The sequence below is a fragment of the Anas platyrhynchos genome, chromosome 2 (assembly GCF_047663525.1).
Source record: "Anas platyrhynchos isolate ZD024472 breed Pekin duck chromosome 2, IASCAAS_PekinDuck_T2T, whole genome shotgun sequence".
In the NCBI taxonomy this organism is placed as follows: domain Eukaryota; kingdom Metazoa; phylum Chordata; class Aves; order Anseriformes; family Anatidae; genus Anas; species Anas platyrhynchos.
In genome coordinates this window covers 119,310,074-119,325,644 of record NC_092588.1, presented here as the reverse complement: position 1 = coordinate 119,325,644, position 15,571 = coordinate 119,310,074, and the positions used below count along the sequence as shown (strand labels likewise).

Below are 15,571 nucleotides of genomic sequence, written 5' to 3'. Positions count from 1 at the left end.
GGTAGCATTATCACAGTTATCCCAGTGGACTTTTAAATGTAGGAACAATATTTCGTAATCCATCTCATGTAAATGGATCCAAAAAAAAATGCTGACCACAGAGCATGTAACCATGATTGTTGAGCTGTGGGTAGATGGCTTGCATGACTTTCTTCAGACATAGCTTTTTTTTGTAATTCAAATCACCAGACTTCCAGCAGCTGTTAAAAAGTGTATAGATGCACCTTCTTTTCTTGTCATATCACGTATCCCAAATGGTAAATATGATAATGTTCCCTGGGTGCTTTGAGTGCATTGGGGAAAAAAATGAAAAGGTTTTCTCACTAGCTTAGATGGCAAGCCAAAAAATATTCTTCCTGCATTTCGGTGTCACAAAATTGTGCAATGACGTTTTTGGATGTTTTCTTCCATTTACGTTTGGTAATGTTAGTGAAGCAGTAGAAGAGAACATGCTGCCCAGGAAAAAAGGCAGCAGTATTTGGTGTCGTGGCCATGTGGAACTGCAGCGTGAGGCAGCTTCTGCTTTCATTTTTCTTCAGAATCTGTCAATAGTACAGTCACATTTTCCTGCAAAATAGGCTAGTTGTTTTTCAGAAATTTAAGTAAATGAAGATCTGCATTTTCCTTTGAGTCAGGATGAGATTTTTTCAATGGACTGTTACTGTGACTAAGAGAAGAATTTGCCCCTGTACACTCAAGGGAAGAGTCTGTTGTCAGTATCATTACAGTCCTGTAGTGAACCAAATATCAATGTAGTAGTGATCTACCAAATCTGCTGAATACTAAGTACATACAAATATACAATTAGTAGAAGTATGTGTGTATATAGGAGTACGTGTTCCATAATTTGTGTAGTTTTGCCTCAAGATCTTGTATGAAGCTGGGAATATATTGACTCAAACAGTATTGGTTTTGTTTGTTTGTTTCCTCAAGCAAATAAAATCAAATTCTGTTGTACTATTAAAGTAAATTCTCAGGGGTGTTCTTGAAGTTGACTTTCTGATAAGGTACTGTATACTGGACCTTAACAGCATTGTTCATTTAAAAATATTTAGATTAAATTTTACCATGAAGGTAGTTTATAATATGAAGCTTGAAAAATGATTGTCCTTCATATTTGATTTTTGCGTATTTTCCATCCTCAGAAAATGAGGTGATGCTTCATTAAAATAAAGTGAGATTATCTAGACGTTAGGAGTAAGTGCTTGCAATATGTTTAAATAGCTTTTTAACTTAGTAGGACACAATATTTTAAAAGAAGACTGTGTTGCTTTGTCTCTGACATTATCAGTCATCTGAAAATACATTTAGCCTTTGTAAGATGCTACATTTGCATATAATTAACCCCTCTTTTTCTCTGATCAATGTGAAATAATGTGAAATAATCTATTGTCAGCATACAAACATAGAGGGAGAACTTAGTGCTGACTAAGAATGAAAGTATTTGTGAAGGTTAGGACATGTACAGGGAATGGTTTCAGGCCTGCTGTTGCTCTTGCTGGTGATCAGAGAATACAGAATAGAAAGCAAAAGTGATGTCCTAGATTTACCAACACTGTAGATACCATTGTAAACAAATGCCAATAAAAAGCAGGCCACAGAAAAGTACTGGTAGCTCCTGTTTTCTCTGCTATTAGGGATGAGCTTCATTGTGATGGATAGCAATCTGATTCCAGTGGATTATGGTGCTGATCTGGTCAGTAGCATTTTGTTGTTTTTTTTTTTTTTTTTTTTTACTGGTAAAATACAGATCAGCATTTTATTGTATAAGTTACTCAGCAACAGCTTGACATGCACTCATATTTAGTGCTATCAAAATGACACTTCTGCTTATGTAAACTTACTTGCTTATTACTTATGTCTCCCAAGATAATTGTTCGCTAAACAAGGCAAATGTAAACAGGAGGCTATTTTTTTCAGAAAGTTGCTCCTTCAGCTTCCTGTCCATCCCAAAGGTCAAATCCTTTTTTGTGAGACCAAAAACAGCTGCTGACGCAGTGGTGACAGTGAAGAATGACAATATTATGATCTATGGGATGGTTAAGAACTTGGAGTTAAAGGTTGTAACAGAGAAACATCCTTTCAGCATGTTTCTACAAACCTCAATAAGTAGGAAAAGAAAAATGCTTTTGAAATAGGCTCTCAGAAAGAAATTCAGAATCGCTATTTCTTCGTATTTTATTCTTTAAACACTCCTTCCTGTAGAGCTCTTTACCTGATAGCATTCATTTATATTGCTCACATTTTTCAAAATAATCTGAAGTATTTAATAAAACTGTGCTGCTGCTGAATCTGAACTACTGAGTGGCGTTATCTCTGGTTCTGCTCATAACAGCACGGTAGGGTGAAAGCGTTGGTAATGTTTGGCAGTGCACAGAGGTGTGAGAGGAGTGCTGGGGATTGAGTGGGCATCGAGCCTAAGCCATAGCCTCAGACTATCCCCCCAACCTCATCATTCAGCTTTGCTGCTCGGTGAGGTTCCCAGCCATGGAAAGCTCTGGGATGGAAGTGGCCAAGGTGCAGCTCTATTAGATAAGCTTTTTTGTGAAGCTCAAGGTTCAGTGTCCATACTATGGACTTCCCCAGCTCTCAAATTTATTTTTCATTTGCACAGGAGAGCTGTACCAATTTCCCTTCAAAGTAGTTTTCTGAGAGTATTGTGGAAGTTGTATTGCATTTATCGCTAACTGCCTGTTTGTTTGCCATGGAGCTGAGGGAAATTCGTTAAATGTCAGGATTGGTTTTGCTTATAGCTTTTGATACCGCGTGTACCACAGTTCAGAACTCTTTGCTGGGCAGTTCTTCTTGGGTTTTAAAAATCCTTTAATTACTACTCTTCAGCTTCCTCTACCTTTTTTATCTTTTTTTTTTTTTGGTGCAATTTCAAAGGTGATTCCCTGATAAGGCTATTAAAAAAATAGAAATTAGAATGTTTATTCAGTGTGTTGATTTTTTTTATTAAGAGAAAAGATGAAGAAGATGACCTGTCAAGCACTGCAAGGAGAATTAGTTTTGCTAGAGGAAGTTAGAAACTGGTGTCATCTCATGGCAACCTCATGGTTATGAATGGAGAAAGTTGAGTTCTGGCAGTTTGGATGAAGAGGAAAGGTGTGCTCCCTGGGAGCTGCGGAGGGCGAGGTAACTGGCCCTTTTGCAGCGTTAATGCTCAAGGACGAGAGAGCCCTGCTGGAGGACTGATTTTTTCCATCAGAGGAGAAACGTGTTAGTTTTACATGGGAAAGTTAGAGAAAATGCAGAAAAAAAAAAAGAAAACAGGAACTTAGGAAAGAAATAACTGTGGCAGAAAAAGAATTTGTTGGGGAAAGAAGTCAGAGAACTGTTTGCCTGTTACAGGAAAAGAGATAGCAGTTGGGGAAGATATTTCCTTTGCTTTTCTAAGCTGTTCAGTTATTTGTAAATGTGTTCTTTGTGACAAAGTCAGCTGAATTTCAAAGTACTAAATCAATATTTAAGACTTAAAGACTGACTACAACCAAAGCTTTTAAAGTAGCAAACCAGCTAGCGATACAGCTGCCTCAATGAGATGTGCTGCTAAAGCTAGAGGAGCTCAAAAAGAAAAAGAGTCAGCTAATTCTCAGTAGAGGGTAGCAATGGCAGGTAAAAACATTGTCAGTTAAAACATATTTTATCATGATTACCACAGAACTCATTATTATGATTAAAGATGTGCTAGCCATGACATGCCAGCTCCATGCTGGTAGCAGAAAATACCTGCTGTTTGTAGGTTATTATCAACCTCCTTTGAAGAAAATCAGTCTTTCTTTACATTTGCAATGCAATGAAACCCCAGGCATTTCTTTGCATCTTTAATTTAAGCATGTTTTTCAAATGCAGATACCCAGCTGCAGTAAGCAACAAAATACCAATCTCACCAGCACATGGGTAGGTGGGTTTGTTATGTTTTATGGCATCCTGCTAAGCAAAAAAAGGAGTGGGTGGTTGTTGTTGTGTTGTTTTTTTTTTTTTTTAATGAATTTCCATGTCAATATTTTGGGTTTGTTGTGTTATCTGTTGAAATTCTAATATTATATGGACCTATAAAACAGAAGAAAATTTGATAATGGTACTTAACAGAATACTCTGATATTTTGAACATAAACACCTTTGCTAGTGTTACATGGTACAACAAATAACATTAGAGCAAATGGCTACCATTAAAAAAGTCACTAACGCCCTATCAAAGTCATTGGTTTTAAAGTGCAATTTACCTATTATAGTGTGTGATGGAAAAATGAAAGAAAATGCAAGTAAAATGCGAGTTCAGTTATAGCTAAACCCGTTCCAGAAATAGTTTATTGTAAATATTTGAAGCAGTTAGTTTCATGGAGAATATATGTTAAGTACTGGCTTCAATAACCTCAAGTTACTTGGTCAGACAGAAATGGTGAAGAAAACTGTTTTGTCATTGAGCTAGTGAAGATATCATTAATATTTTTATTATTTTTCAAATAATTCAGTACATGTGCACTATTAGCAATCTAATGTGAACACTCCCATGCTGAGGATTTTATTTTTCCTGAAAAGAAAATGAGCATTGTGATTCAAAAGGTTGTTGGTAGCTCTGCCTTTTGTGACCAACTGTTGTCTTCCTGAGATGAACATCTCTGTACCTAGGTGGTATTGAGTCTAAATAAGGTAAAGGAAGGTATTCCATTTGCAGTTATATATTTGTAAATTTACTGGATTTACTGAATACAGAACCCCCAAGACTGGCTAGTCATATTTTAAGATTTCAATTTATGCCTATTGCTTAACATAACACTAAATCACAATTTGTATTTCTTTTTACAAAATGTTTTTTTTTTTTTTAATAATTTAATTCTTTTTCATATCCCCAAATTTTTCCTTACCAGCTGATGTAAATGCAGATTTCTATCTCAATTTTTTTTCCTGTGCCTCTTGCTGTTGCAACTTACCTTGGTTGGCAGGTTATTGGTTACTGCCTACGGGAGCCTTTTCCATGAGCTAATTTAGCTGTCAGTCTGAAATTGGTAAAAAAGGATGAAAGATGGATCATAGGCCTGGGGCATGCCTAGACCAGTATCTAGCATATCCCTATCTGGAAGTACGCTTATTAAAACAGATTTGAAAAATATTTTTCCCAATCTTGCTCTGCCATCATTTCATCCAGCTAAGAAAAACATTTTTACAGTGACACTGCTGATTTTTTGGCAGCTCTCTTTTTATGAAAGGGAGAAAACAGTATTTAGATACAAGATCAATAGAAAAACAAATAGACTATTATATTCCCTAGGGAAACCCCTAGAGAGAAGACAGATGCACAGAAATTTAATATTCTTGTAGGCAAAAATCACAAACACGGGGGTTCTGTTCGGCTGAAATGAACTGTGCTAAATGTGTATGAAATAAACATTAAAAATGAGTAACAAAAAAACCTGGAAAGCTTTTAGGCTAGGCTGTTTCAGTTGCTGTTTTGATGAGGTGTTGTGTTTGAATTTGTGGCCCCTTCAGAAAGTCGTTTTGCAACTACAGAAAATGTTTATCTTAAAATTATGTGACTCGGGCATAACTTCATATAGTGAGTGAAAAGAAGGTTTCTTTCCATCTGCTCTTTTTAGACGTATTTGTCCGTTCACTAAGTTCATACAAAGAAGTATGTATTTAATATTGCCTCATTCTTTATGAAGATGATTATAATCTTCTGCATGACTTTGGCTTGTTGTTGAAAGTAGGTATGTGCTTTTGTTTCTTTTCCAAACTCATGTATAAATAAAATAAGCAAAATATCAATATAATTTCCGGTGGGAAGTTAAACATGTTTGTCCGCGTTCTGTCCTTACAAGTGGAATCCTGTTGTATCTATCTAATGAAAGGGATGTATGGCTTGCTGGCAGGAGTTATCTGTATCACCTGTATCTGCAGGAGAGCAGATGTAGCCATGCAGGAGGCGACCTTGAGTTCCTTGTTTTTCCAGGGACAGAGCTGTCCCAGTGTTAAAACGTGGCAGCAGAGCTTTTGAGGTTGCACTGTGTGTGGTATGGCATTCACACAAGAGGTTGGGAAACAAGAAAAACACAGGGTTTGAACCAATGGCCAGGTTGATGTTAACTCAGTGCTAGAAAGTCTGAGGTAAGAAAATAAAGCTCGTGTGAAATAGGGACTCTGCCTGGCGCTCCATGGAAAGTATTGTTACTGGCGTTTCCCTTCCCAGATCTTCTAACTCCGTCTTCCAGGCCAAGTTATGTCCACAGTCTACTTTAGATCTCAGGGTTCTTCCTGGAGCTTCTGTGCTAAACTTTTAACTAGATCCACTAAGAGGTTAAAATATGTTTTCCTGTCTGAGGAGCTGTAGGATGACCTCAGAGGGGCAACAAAATAACACGAATTACACTGGGCAGTGTTCCTGGGAGTATGTTCTTGGAGAGGGTAAGAATGCATCTGGATACCAAATGTTAGGTGATGTGATAAGAAGCTGACCTGTACATCCACAAGAGAGCGCAGGGAAACAAGGACAGGAGGGGGAGCCCAAATAATGCCCTACCCTGGCCTGTCATAGGAGCCATCAACCAACAAAGGCCCATCTGCACAACCCAAGGAGCTTAGAGGCACAGACGCAGTGGGAAACCCAAATTTTGGACTCAGACGAAGGAACAAAATGTGAGGGCCCCTGCCAAGGCTGTCCCACCTGGGAGAACCTCAGCCCCGTGGTGCAGGTGTGGCACTTGTCAAGGTGAGTCCAATGCAAGAGCAACTTCAGGTGCTGCCCTAGTGGCATGGGATGCTTTAGTAGATTCAGGGGAAGAGCATTTGAGGGTTATACAGGAGTTATTATTTTATATTTAGGGGACACTTATGAATGTGCTACAGAAGAAGCCAGCAATGTATTGTAGGTGAAACTTCAAGCTCAACATTATCAGAGTAATCCAGTCAAAACTGCAGAATTTTCATATGTTGTGAAGTGAACATATTTTTCTAACCAAATTTCACAAAGAGGACAGTAGCTGTAGAGTCCCATCTCCATGTGAGGTTGCATGCTGGGGCTTAGGGGTCTGCATGTGTGGGTGCTATGCAATAGTGAATGCCATTATTTTGAGGACCGTATAAGACATACATCATTCCCAAAGAACTGCACCAAGTTGAAAATGGAATCGGTGACACACTGGATGTGTTGTTTATTGTACAAGGCCACAAGGAAGTTGAAATTGCAGTGCAATTTAGTGTGAGAGAGTATTATGTATTAGAAGTACTAACCCTAAGTTATTGTTTGAGAAGACATTATTTAATTTTAACACCAGAAACTAAGAAAGAATAATACACATTTCCTGTGTGTTTTTATATATTTTGGCAAGTCTTTTTCATTAGCGTGGAAATACATATTAATAGAGGACCATTAATATGGATGTATGTATCCTGAACCGGTGGATGCCAAATTCTGTTGTTACTTGAAGATAAACTTTTCAAGAAAAATCATGTAAGTTCCCAGAATTTGGAAAACTAGGAGAGTACCTTTTAAAAAAAACCTCCTGTATGAACATCTTTAAAATCTGGCCAAAAAAAAAAAATAATGCTAAAAGGGGAAGTATTAACAAATACTAAGCAATGCATACCTGCAAGGCCCCTGTGAAGCTGATAGAAAAAACATCTTCAGTTAAGAAAACGTGAGTTTTATCCAGAATAAACACATGCAGGAAATGCAAAAGAAAATAGAATTATATACTGATTGGTGCCATTTTTGGAGAAACAGATTATCTGCAGTTTTACTTGGTTGTAGAAGGATGTAGACTTTCAGTATTAGGTGTTTTGAATTGGGTGGTGTAGAGCCAGCGGCAGAGTTGGGGTTAGAACTGAAGACATCATTGTCACTTCTTTATTTGCCAGTTACCCCAATACAGAAGAAAAAGGAGAAGAAAAAAAAAAAAAAAGGCTGTTCTGTATCCAGTACCATTAATTCATATGTTACAAACCTGCCAGGCATTAAGCATGCATAACTACTTCAGCACTTTTTATTGGGAATCACTCAGCCCCTCTCGAGGTGGTTGTCCATGTTTCACCACAGCTTTCCTTAGAGGCAGGGTATCTGCACGCCGTATCATAAAGACTCATCTGCACATCAGAAACCTTTGGGTTTCTTCTGAGAGAGATACCAGTGTTACATATTCTATATGGTAGTACTGCAAAGATGGGAATAATTTGAAGCTATCTGTGGAAGGCAGAAGAAAGAGTAATTGCAGAAAGGTTAGAAAACCCTTCTAAGGAAACCCTTCTTTAAGGAAATAAAGCACTGGAGAAGACTGCTGTAGGACGTTATGAACTTCCCATCACTAGGAGTATTTAAGAACATGTTAAGCAAACTTTTATCAGGACTGGGAGAAGACAGCCTCTTGCAGCCCAGTCTCACCCCTGGCGCCATGTTGTGTGCTGTGTTCCCCAGCACGTTGTGTGTTACATTAACACTGTACAACAACTGCCTCACATGAGTCATCGGGCTTGGCCCTCTCCTAAGAGGACGTGTAGAGTAAGGATTCCACTACTGCGCTTCTCCGGATTTTCAGGAATAATTTCTTGGAAAGCTTTTTTCCCTCTGAAGAAGGAGTGGCTTGGCTGACAGGCTCTGGCATGGCTTGCTGTCTGTCAGAGGTGGGGCCAAGTGGCCTGGGAGTCTTTGTCTCTGCGCGGCCCCTAGGAGTCCTTAAAACCATAGTGGATGGTGCCTTTACACCACCCTGAACACAGCAGGCCCGTTTCAAGGGAGATTTGCAGGGAAAACAGGAGCTCGTGTATGTATTAATGTAGGTCTGGACATATTTCTTAGATGAGGTCTCTTCCTCGAGCTATCTGTGGAAAGAACAGCCATGTTGTATCAGGCCAGAGGTCTGTCTAGCCCAATATCCTGTCTCCAACAGTGTCCAGAAATGAATTCGTGGGAAAGAGTACAAAAATAGAGCAAGTATATAGCAGTGCTTCCCCAACACGCTCCCATAGCTTCCAGTGTGCTGCAATTTTGTCTTTCTCCAGCTCAATCCCAGAAGACCCCAGGGACTTCTGTTCAGGTAGGAAGGCAACGTCTGTAGATGATCCTCTCAGTACTCATACTGTTGGATTGATAATAAAGTTGTGTGTAGTAGAGATGTGGTGGTATCTGTTTGGCCATCGTGCTCTTAGTCCTTTTAAGAGAGTTGTTTATTAACCACGTGGCATTACACAGGCCTGGCCCACAAGAAGTTTCATCTCTGTATTTTCATGTGAAACTATCTGTGGTCAGAGGTGCAGTATTTGCCGTAGAAATTTCATCTTCCTCCAAATTCTGGGTGCTCACACATGTTGCAAGCTGAGGAACGGTGGCACAAGTAAGGAGCCATGAAATTATAGTCTAGGACAAGGTTTGTCTCACAGGAGGGTTGAGAAGTCCTGAAGATGCTCGTCTGTGGCTGTGCAGCATTAGTCAGAGTAGTCAGATCTTAATGTTTAACAAACATTAAAGCAGTCTAAAGTGTTACTGAAAATTACCATCCACTTTGTTGAAGCATGTTTCTTCTGCGAAAAACAGGGTTTATGTGAAATATATTCTTCAGTCTGGACTGGGTGCAGTAGCAAATGTCAGTTGAGTTTTTTGACTGATACTATATTATTTGGCTTTCCAATAATTGCTGCATATCAAAAGTGGAGATAAAAACCACTGAAAAAAGGGGACACAACCCCTTTCTGGTGATTCACGTTGTCCAGAAAGGGAGGCATGAAGAGAGGTGCTAACATTCTTTTGCTTCTGTGTCCCATAGTGTTTCTTCTGCTTTCCTGTTTGAAAGCAGATTGTGTGTGAAGGGTATTTAAAAATATCTAAAATGATCAAAATCATCTATGGCATAGAGGCAGAAATAGCCAGGAAAACAAACAGACCGGAGATGAAATATGGATGAGGTAGACATACCAGCGTTTCATGAAAGAGAGAGCTTAAAACCAAAAGCCAAGAAACACAAATATAGAGAGTTAAAGTACAGATACTTTATGATTCACATTACTGTATTCAATTAACTTTGATATAGAATTGCCCGATTTTTTTCTTTAAAACGAGAAATCCATCTCCTTGCTTATTTTTCCACTTGCTGCTTTCTGTTTAAGTTAATTCAGCAGTAATTGGATACACTGTGTCTAATTCCTAATAAATCAACAGAACTTTATAGTGATATTGACAGTGGCTTTGCTAGCCCCATTGTTTCTATCAAGAGTTTTATTCTGCCTCAAAACAATTTGCTGTGAACGCCCTTGTTTGTTTGCCACACTGGTCTTTGTTCTGGCTGAAAACTTTGATTTATAACTGTATATAATTGATGGCTGTGGGGTAGGTGGACTATAGCTATTGCTCCTCCTCTTTTAATCTAGCTTTGCGTAGAAATCCATGTAGTGGAGCATTCTCAAGGGAACCAGGCTGGGAAATTTTCTGTATACCCAATGGGAGGCCATTAATCATAGTGAAGAGTCTCTTACTGGCTGCAAGCATGTTTGTGAAAGTAAGGAAAACAAAAGTGGACCACCTCAAAATGACTTATCAAGAGAATAGATGTTAAAGCCAATGTATTCATTGTGATACATCAAAAAAAAAAAAAAAAAAAGAATATGCATTGCTAATTACTTGAAGCATATTTATTCTGATAGATTTGACACCTTTAAAGATATTTTATACACTAATAAACCAGTAGAATTGTTGATGTTGGAATTCAGAATCCTTGGAGGAAGAAATGAAAGATTTGATCACTGCTGTTGATTTGAAAGACAGACTTCTAAAAGCAACAGATAAGAAATGCCAAAAGCATTTCTTGAACACGTGTCAGAGCCAAGCCAGTGAAAGAAATGTTCTAAAAGTTCTGAGTTGTGCAATGAGATTTTGATGAATATTTATGACAAAAATGTCTCATTCACAGCTCAAAAAAACAACAACAAATCCTTAGGAAAGTTAGCAGATAGAATTTCCCTGCAGCTCTGTGGCACCTCGCGTTCTGGCCGGCACCCGGTGTGGGGCAGGAAGCACGTGCTTACCTTGGACCCATGCAAGCGCTCCAGGGGGCACGTGGGTACGTGGTGTGAACCCCACAAACGTGCCTCCAGGGTCGGGGTCCCAGTGTTTCTGCAGGTTCTGTTCTCGCACTCTTGCAAAGCTCTACTTCTCACCGGCAAATCTTAATGGGTTCCAGTTGTGACTGCTCAGAAGATATTTTTACAATAAAGTGATTGGGCTAGGGTTCGAATATAGCTAAGTTGGATTCAAGATGGACTTACAAGAGGTATTTTTGTGATTAGAAATTTCAGACCAGCAGGGAGAAATAAAGGAAGTAAAGAGGCACTCAAATGCAGTTTTTAAGCACTGACATTCTGGACCTTTTCCCATATAAATAACCATAAAGTATAGGAAAAGAGATAGTGTACTACGACATAGCAACATTAACTTTATTTACTAGACAAACAGTTTTTTGTTTTGTTTTCTGTTTAAACTTCAGAGGATAAATTTTATGCAGGCAAAAGTAATGCTGCAGCTTGTTTTCTCATGAACCTGGGGTACATAAGCATACTTAATTCAGTTATTTTACCTCACCAAAATTAAGTGACACTTCTGACCTAACAACTCCAGCCTATGCACTTTAAAAGGGCTAATAACATTTGTAAATAGTCTCCATGCTTAGATATGCAAATGGCAATAATACTTTCTGTAAATTAGCATCTGCTGTTTTGAGAATCTGACAGATGAAGAAGGAAATATTTTCTCCAGAAACCAGCACAGTAAAAACTACAACTTGTACTGACCAGGTAGGTAAAAAGTTGAGAATAGCACTGCAAGCAGTAACTCAAAGCATATCACAAAATACTAATACAGGACCAGAGACAGAAGAATCAGGGTTAATTCTGAAACATCAAGTACAAGTTTGTACCAACTTAGACTAAATTTGTGGAAACAAAGGGTAAGAGATAAGAGGCCAACTTACATTTGTTTGTGTGTTTTATTTTGGTTTTTAAGACTAAGAGAAAAAATAAACTTCCCTGTGATTAAAAGGAAGAAAAAAGCCTTTTTTTTTTCCCCCCTATTTTCATGGAAAGGGATTAATTTCAGCTGTATGTTCTACAATTTCCAGTATTTTTATCCTGTGTTTATTCAGTACTGCTAAACGTATTAGTACAACTTCATTTTCTTCACATACTAAAATGAAATCAAAATATGGTGTATGTCCCAAAGACACATACTCATGCTTGACATAAAGCACATGTTAAGATCCGATTTCTTCGAGTTAAGCATATGCTTAAGTTGCTCTCAGCAGTGATGGCTTCTCTGAGCTTCAACGTAGACCCCTGTGTACTTTGGTAAGTTACAGCCTTGTCAAAGCAAATACTGTTTGCTGTTTTAATGGTGCTCCATACGTGGATATAACGCTGCCTCTAATCTTAAATTCCTTTTAATTACTGCCCCTTCACTTGTTTTCTTGTTTCCTGGCATGGTGGAAGTCCAAGTGTAAATGAAGTCCAGGCATGCTTAAGTGCTCATCTCAACTATTCATCTTAGCTTTCATTATTGTTATGTTTATGCAGCTTTATTAGACTCATGGGATCAAAATGTATTCCCTTAGTTTTACAAAAATGAATAGCCTTTGTACGTCCTTCACTTTTAAAGTAAACATAGTGAGTTTTTAAAGTGTTTTTTCAACAACTAAAACACAGTCTCATATTCGACATATAAATCATAATTTCATTATCAACACAGAGAGGTCCAAAGCAGTATATATGTATAGTTGAATGATGAGAATGGCATTTGTGTGTAAAACGTATTCCCTTGCCCAAGCAAACACTTCATAACAACATGAGTGAAAAGGTGTATTTAAAAAACGAAGGCTTAAAGCATGTTACTTATAAATTATAGGGAATGCAGTTTTTGTAAAATATGAAGCTTACTGGATATGATCCAGAGCAGCTGAACTATGTTAAAAGGCATAATAAACAGTCATAGCTTTGCATGCAGTTATTTAATTGGCAAATAGATTTTTCTATCACTGTCACTGGCAATAGCAGCCATTTGATACAAGGGCTTGGATTAAATGTTTCATCAGTAGTGCCTATTTAAGGATCTTTATGGAACAACAAGTTAGTCCCCTGGGCAAGCCCATGTCAACTGCAATAAAGAGATCCACACAAGTGAACGAGATGTATTTTTGCAGGATTTACAGGGAGGCTGAGATTCTCTTTTCTATCTGGATGTTTTCTAAGGCTGCTTCCCGTTTTATTTAAGAACAGTGTCTGCTGGTGGCAAATATTGAATGCTGAGCATTGCACATCCAAAGGATTTTTACAATTTTCTTTTGAAAATGGATTTATGAGCGGTTATCGTCTTTCTGGAGATAGGTGAGTCTCTGATAAAAACAGATGTTGCAGGACTTAGGTAGGTTTAATTTGCCAGTAAATATACTGCATCTAGACTAAACCCACTGATAATGCAAGAAGCTGTCTTGGTTTTTTTTTTTTTTTTTTTTTTTTTGTTTCCTCCCTCATTCAGAAAAAAAAAATCCAAAAAGCCCTGAATATCACCCCCCAACCACTTTCAATGCAGGGAAAATGTAATGTCTGTGGATTTCAAAATTGCTTTACTTTATTTAGTTCACAATCCTGCTCCCAGGGTGCTCGTAAGATCTGCGCATGTAGTTAATCCTTGCTGCAATGTTTTATAATTGGTGCGTATAATACATACATTTGTCATTTTGTAGCATGTTGCTTGAATTTAGAAGCATTTTCAAAGTTAATACTGAATGTGTATCTGTGTTTGTCATGGAACCTGAATCTATTCTTCTTGGCAGTTAGATTAATTTTTCTCTGCTTGATTTTAATTTCAGGCTTTTGTTTAATTTTTGTCTTCCAGAAATTCTTAAAAAGAAGCAAAAATGTATAGAGTAACTGAAATTGATTACACGTGGTATTCATTTTCGTGTCTGTGTAAGCATGCTAGGTGTAAATTTAAATCTCAGCTGCTCGTTGGCATCTTTTTGATCGGAACCGATGATGCCGTCTCTAACCTCCATAGCTAGGTTATTGCTTTCTAAGGTTGAAAAGTGGAGAGCAAATGCCTCTGAGGTTGAATTAAATGAGCCGTTTGCAACAGATGCAAACTCTGGTGAATAAGCATCTCTCGGGCTCGCTTGAAACGATTCAAACTTTTGTTCACTCGCTGTTCTCCTGTGAGAAGCAAAACGTAAATGCTGCCATTATTAAGAGAATTGTTTCCAGGATTCTGGAGAGAATAAGACTCGCCCAAGTACACACAGTTGACAAATTGTGTTCTAAAGAAGTTATGTATGTATATATATCTGTGTATATATATATATATATATATATATATATATGCACAAATGTATATATATAATGTATTTGTGTTCTTATATTTATATAATTTGTATATTTTTATATGCATATATATAGCAGCAGTTTGCTTGCTTGCTTGCTTGTTTTTGTTTTTACTTCCACACTGCACCAAACCTTTTGATTTTGTTTTTGCCATACATAGGGAAAACAAAACCCACAGCTGACTAACTCCAAAAGCTAGAGTTAGAAAGTCAGGTTCCTGTACTAGGGCCCTTTTACACCAGCCGGCAGCACAAAAATGCTTCTAACCAGTTGTGTTTTATTTTACATCCACCAGAAGCTCTCTAGAGTCATGTCAGTGTAGAAGAGCATAAGCTGAAGTGCGTGCTTAGAGTTGTTCCTGTATAAATTTCTCCAGGCAGCATGGCAAAGGGAAGCAGGTGAGGAGGGGCATCACTCAGCCAGCTCTTTTCCCCTCACCTCGGCTCTTCTTGCTCCCCGTTATTTCCTGCATCATCCCAAGGAACTGACAGGCAGCAGTAACTCAGATCATGCTTGTTGGCTGTATAGTGATGCATTGAGATGAGTAATGTAGAGCTGTTCTGGCTTTCATAACGTACTTCGCATGTGGTTCTCTTTGCGCTATATTTTGCTGTAAATAGCGGGCATTTTCGTGGTATGAGCATCGTCTGGGAAATGCATTTCTGTCCCACTTGGGTCTGTCCTGATTGTGATCCCTCCAAAGAGGGCATTAGGTTTTACATAGGGACTACAAAAATGAAATCCATTTGTTTCCACAGTATTGCCATTATTAAAGGCGGACAACCGCTGGTGCAGTCGTTAAAAAGCACCCATCCGATTGCTTCTGCTCTGAGTGAACAAACACACCCAGTACAACTCTGGCCAAAGCTGTCGCTCTGTCCTCAAAATCAAGTGTCAAGGCTCTGTCCTCCCAGGGACCTGGAGGGAAGCAGCTAGCTACTCAGCTAGTAAATAGACAGCAGGCAGAGGTTGCTTCGTTTGTTGATAAATCATCAAATAACTGGGTGGAAAGCAGAGGCTTGTGGCTAACCTCTGTGTGTTTGGGTACTTCAGGTGTCAGACCTTTTGCCCTTACAGCTCTGTGGCCATTGTTTCAAGCTGGAAAAGATTTTTGTGGCAACAACCGTGTTTTTAGAGCCAAGTCATTTTAGGCTTTGACCATCTCTCAAGACGTTGCTTGCGGTCACAGAAGAAATAACACCAGGTTGTCGTCACAATG

General features: G+C 38.4%; 1 protein-coding gene across 5 annotated transcripts in view; it reads left to right on the top strand.

Moving 5' to 3' along the window:
- RARB (retinoic acid receptor beta) overlaps nt 1-15,571 on the top strand; it is a 319,793-nt gene that overhangs the window by 86,470 nt on the left and 217,752 nt on the right. The window contains exon 1 of one of the 5 annotated variants that reach the window (XM_072033462.1): nt 8,647-9,032. The exons of the other annotated variants lie outside the window; for them this stretch is intronic. The gene's annotated coding sequence lies outside the window, so the exon portion shown is untranslated. Of the gene's footprint in view, nt 1-8,646; nt 9,033-15,571 lie in introns of those variants that run through there. 5 annotated transcript variants of the gene reach the window in all.